Source organism: Carlito syrichta, unplaced genomic scaffold (genome assembly GCF_000164805.1).
Source record: "Carlito syrichta isolate Samal-C Ts95f unplaced genomic scaffold, Tarsius_syrichta-2.0.1 Scaffold307187, whole genome shotgun sequence".
NCBI lineage: Eukaryota > Metazoa > Chordata > Mammalia > Primates > Tarsiidae > Carlito > Carlito syrichta.
In genome coordinates this window covers 12159-17372 of record NW_007251283.1, presented here as the reverse complement: position 1 = coordinate 17372, position 5214 = coordinate 12159, and positions in this window count along the sequence as shown.

Here is a 5214-nt window from a genome sequence, read left to right as displayed (position 1 = left end):
CCAGCCCCGCCCACCAGCCCCGCCCCGCCCCGTCCGGGTCGACTCCGCCCGTCGCGGTTCCTCCCACGTGGCGTCGGTCTCGCCCACCGGGGCCCCGGCGGCTGCCGTGCCGAAAGGATCTTATTTGATTCTTTCATTTGGTGGGATCATAAACTGGTGAAGAAACCTCTGCGTGATGGCGGGAGTCACCCCGCTGATAGCTGTAGGGAGATGGGTTTTCCAAGGGAAACAAATTAACTTTTTAATACACGATTTTCACAGTCCGGCTAGTGCCCAGAACCATTGGGGACGCTGAGGACAGACATCCGAGATTGCAGAAATGCATTAGGTAGCAAGACCCTAGGCGTGGACGGACTTCACCTGTAAGAGGCATTGCCGCTCCACCTGGATGATTCAGGCGCCGCGTCTTTACTGGACGCTTAAAAATGTTTGCGTTCTCTTACCCACCGAGTTTTGCTCTTGAAAGTTGCTGGGCAAAGCATTTTCGGTTGTTTGCCACTCTGCAGTGGGAAAGCTGAAAGACCGTGCGGGAGAAAAACAATGTAAACCGGGGAGTGTCGTGGGAGGGCCCGAAAGGACAGTCGTTTCGGTGGGCATCTTAGACATATTTCTGCAGGTGAGCAGGACAGCCTCAAACGATTTTTTCCTTCGTCTTTTAAGTGAGTTAATGGTTTCTCCAAAACAAACAGTTAACTGTGGAAAATGTCCCTAGTTAACTTTATTGATGTGTGATTACCTTTTAAAGATGTATGCTACCAATTTAACAAACCCCGGATAAATCTGCATCAAAAAGGAGTAGCCCTGAGACTGGGTTAGGAGGCTGAGGCTTCTTCGTGGTAAGTCTGTGCCACCACCATCCTTGGATCACAGCTCCTGACCCCGTGTTGCACACCATTCATTCTTTCAACACACGATTGTTGGATGCCCCCGGTGTGCAAAGTACCACCCAAGAGATTTCATTATGAACAAGGCACTTCCCTTGTCCTCAGGCAATCTGCATGCTTGGATGAAAACAGAAGAAAACCAGCAATCAGAAGGACATGACATGCAACAAGTCTACAAGGACTGGGGTGAGGGTGATCAGACTTGGAAGCATGACAGAGCACTGTGAGGGATGTTTTGTTATGACCAGAGATGAACCTGAAGGAACACAGGCTCTGGATTAGGACTGGTGTGCCTTGCCAAGGAGTTGGGCTTCTTTTTGAATATATTTCAGAATCATTGATAGATATTAAACTGGAGTGGGTTTAAATATCCCACTGGAGCGTGAAGTATTCAGGTTTGTACTTTAGAAGACATCTGTGGCAGGAATGTGGAGAAGGGGTGGAGGGTGGGAGTGAAAGCAGGAGACAGAGAAAGTGATCAGGATCTAGTTATGGTTCAGGTGCAACCACTGAGGCATCTCCATGGCAGCCACGGGAAGAAGGATTGCTGGGGCAGCAGAGAGCCAGCCGGCATCAAGGACAAAAGGCGATTGCTCATGTCAGTAGTTTGGGTAACACAGTGAGACAAGTGGAGAGCAAGTTTGCCAGGGAACATGATGACTTCAGTTTGGTACTCGTCGAGTTTGAGCTGTGTCTGCAAAATGCAGGGAGAGATGATCAAGTTGGCCATTGGAAATATAGCATAGCGATCTCGTTGCATGTCAGATGGGTATTTGTCAGGTTTTCAGTCTGAGGGAAAGGATAGGGACAGGATACCAGAAAAACTGCCTAGTTGCCACCCAGTAACCTTGAAACCATAGCAACCAGAGAAATCTGACTCAATTTGTTCAGCATACACTTCGTTGGTCATTGAACAGGTTTTCATTTTTCTTTTTTAAATTAAAAAAAATTTTTTTTGACTCAAGGTCTCACTCTGTTGCTCAGGTTGGAGCACAGTGGCATGATCATGGCTCACCACAGCCTGCACCTCCTGGGCTCAGGCAATCCTCTTCTCTCTACCTCCTTAGTAGCTGGGACTACAGGCATACAGGCACGTGCCACCATGCCCAGCTATGAACTGGTTTTTATTTGCCCACAGTGGAAAGGGTCATTCCATAACCCATGTTAGCTGACAGTTTTTGACCACTCTCAGAGGACACGAGGTATTGTGCAGCATACTGGGTGCTGTGGCATTTACAGGAAAGCTCAAATGTATGTAGCTCCTGCTGTCAAAAGAAAGGATTCAAAATAGGCCATCAGCGTGGGACACAGAACCACTGTGCAGGTGTTCATACTCATGTATGTTGAGCATATGTACGTGTACCTGAGATGTACACATATATCTTCTGGGATGGCCCCACCTTCCATGTTCATAAAGACTCATATCACACACACCTTCTTTTCTTCAGATTCCCACCTTTCTAGGACACTTCTTTGAGATGGTCCCTTATAACCAGGACATGCTTTTTCCATGTCTGTCTTCTCTGTGCAGTGAATTGCTTCACTTATGCCCCCAAGGTCTCTCTGGAGGACCAGAGAGGTTTACCCAGAGGACTGAGGTCTTTGGCTGCACTGCAGCCACCAGCCACAGCCCTGCAGTCTTTCTGCCTCCCTCTAGGGAACAGCGATTGTACATAAGGGCAGGGCAGAGAGGGCCGAGAATCAGCCCCACACTCCTGTCCAAGTTTGCTCTCAGAGCCCTTCCTCCTGTCTCCTCTGTGGTCAGTGTGAAGCCGCCCTGCCTGCCAGGCTACAGCTTTGGTCTCCTCAGCTCTTGGGACACCAGACTGTGAGCTCAAGTTTTTTTATGTCCTTCCTGCTTGGTCAGGCTCTCTGGACACCCTTGGATTTTCAGCTGGGCTTTCTAGGGGCAGTGATATGTCTTAGGCCTTCTGTGTTTCTCCGTGTCTAGAGCTTGAAACAAATTCTGCCGCTTCTTGTGGTTTGGCTGGCATCTCAGACTTGTTCTCTGACTGTATGCTGCCTCTCTTTGTTTTTTTATTTTAATTTGTTGCACTTTATTTATTTTTGCATTTTATTTTTATTTTAGAGCTATGGAGTACATGGGAGGATTGGCTACATAAGTAAATTGTGTGCCAGTCAAGCTGGGTTTCTAGTGAGTCCTCTCTCCCCCGGTAGTGGACATGGTACCCAATAGGTGGTTGTGCATGCCTTAACCTCCCTCTCCCTGCTAACAGTGCCCAGCATCTGTGGCTCCCACCTTTGTGCTCAGGTGCCCAATGTTTAAGGCCAGCTTATAGTGAGAGCATGTGGTATTCAGTTTTTTGTTTCTGTGATAGTTCACTTAGAATAATGATCTCCAGCTGCATGCATGTTGCTGCAAAGGATATGATCTTTATTCTTCTTTGTGGCTGTGTAGTATTCTATTGTGTGTATAGATCACATTTTCTTTGTCCAGTCCACTTTCTATGGGCATCTGGGTTGGGTCCATGTTTTTGCTATTGTGAATAGTGCTGCAGTGAACATACATGTGCAGGTGTCTTTTTCGTAGAGCGATTTACGTTCCTCTGGGTATAATCCCTGAAGTGGGATTGTTGGATCGTATGGAGGCTCAGGTTGTAGTTCTTTCCACAGAGGTTGAACAGTGTAAACATGTCCCTTTTTCTCTGCAGCCTTACCAACACCACTTGGTTTTTGGTTGTTGTTTTTTTTTTTGAGGTAGAGTCTCTGTCGCCTAGGTTGGAATGCAGTGCATACTCACTACCACCCCAGCATCACCCTACTGGGCTTCGGCGATCCACCCGCCTCAGCCTTCCAAGTAGCCAGAACTACAGGCATGCACTACCACGCCTGGCTAATTTTTTATTTTATTGTAGAGACGAGGTCTCCCCAAGTTGCCCGGGCTGGTCTCGAACCTGCGGGCTCAGGCAATCCACTTGCCTTGGCATCCCAAAGTGCTAGGATTACAGGCTGAGCCATCGAGCCCCGCCAGTTTTTGACTTTTTAATGATGCGCTGCCTTTCTCTGGCTGTTGTCCCCCCCAACCTTGTAGTGTGCTTACAGATCCCCCTTCGTTTCTGCCACTAGATCCCCTCCAGGCTCCCAGCCCCTCCTCCTTGCCTCTCCTGGGGCTGTCTGGATTGAATAGTGACTTCTTCAGGCTGTCCCTAAGGCCTCCCACACACAAAAAGTTCAAGTTAACAAATCTACTCCCCCGTGTTTCCTTTCTTCATTTCCACCAAAACGTTGTTAAACACATACAACCTGTTGAACTGTTGAACTGTTTATTGAATTTGGGTCTATTTATTCATACACCAGACTCCCCCCACTACAAATGTGCCTGCAGATTTGGGGTAGAGAGTACATGTAAGTGAGATTCCATTTAAGTTAATTATCCATATGTCAAGTGTGCTGATCACCGTTCTGGGCACGTAGCAAACAGTAAGTTTAGTTGCCAGCAAGTGGACAATGATTGGATGTGAGGTGCCATTCAGTTGTGAGGAGTCCAAGAAAACACCCTAAAGTTATTATACCCAGGCCCAGGAGCACCCAGGGTGCTAGTTAGACTCAGCAGAGACTCTTGCTTTGATAAATGCCACAAGCCAGTCAGTCCCCAAAAGCTGGGAGTAAACACGAGTAACGTGTAGAGTGCGTTCCCTATGAAAGCCAGAAGGGAGAAATTTGCAAAAGTTCTAAAAACTGAACATAAATTGACTTAAAATCAATCTATGGAAGTTCCAGGCTGGGAGTGGTGGCTCAAGCCTATAATCCCAGCCCTTGGGGAGGCTAAGATGGTGAAAGGTACCTATAGAATCCTAGAAGAAATTTAGTTTATTCTTAGGTTAGTCTTTTTGCCTCAGCATAACCCTTAGAAAGCCTTCAGACATTCTACTGCAGAACAAGCAGCAGCCTATCCCATCCCCCCCTCAGCAAATCTCCATCAGATGCAAGACCAGGACAGCCATTCATGGTGTAGCATAATAATGTCTAGTAAACTTTCAGGTTCCTTGTCAAGGCCGAAGATCAAAGATCACCCTTTGGCTGACCAAAGTCATAAGTGATAATACGACCCCCTTTGGTCAAGGAGTTTGTAAATTACAAATATCTGAGTTTGTGAATTGCAAATGTCTAACAAGTCTCTTGCAGGAAGCCCCCCCAACCTAATCAGCCCTTTGTGACCTACATGACACAAATAAACCCCAGCATGGCAACAATCATATGACTAGTCCACCCATCTGCCTGCTGTCCATTACTTGACGTCAGTACCTGTGCTTGCCTGCCCCTTTGTGATGACGTGGAGCAGACCACCACCCAATCACCTTAATGATCT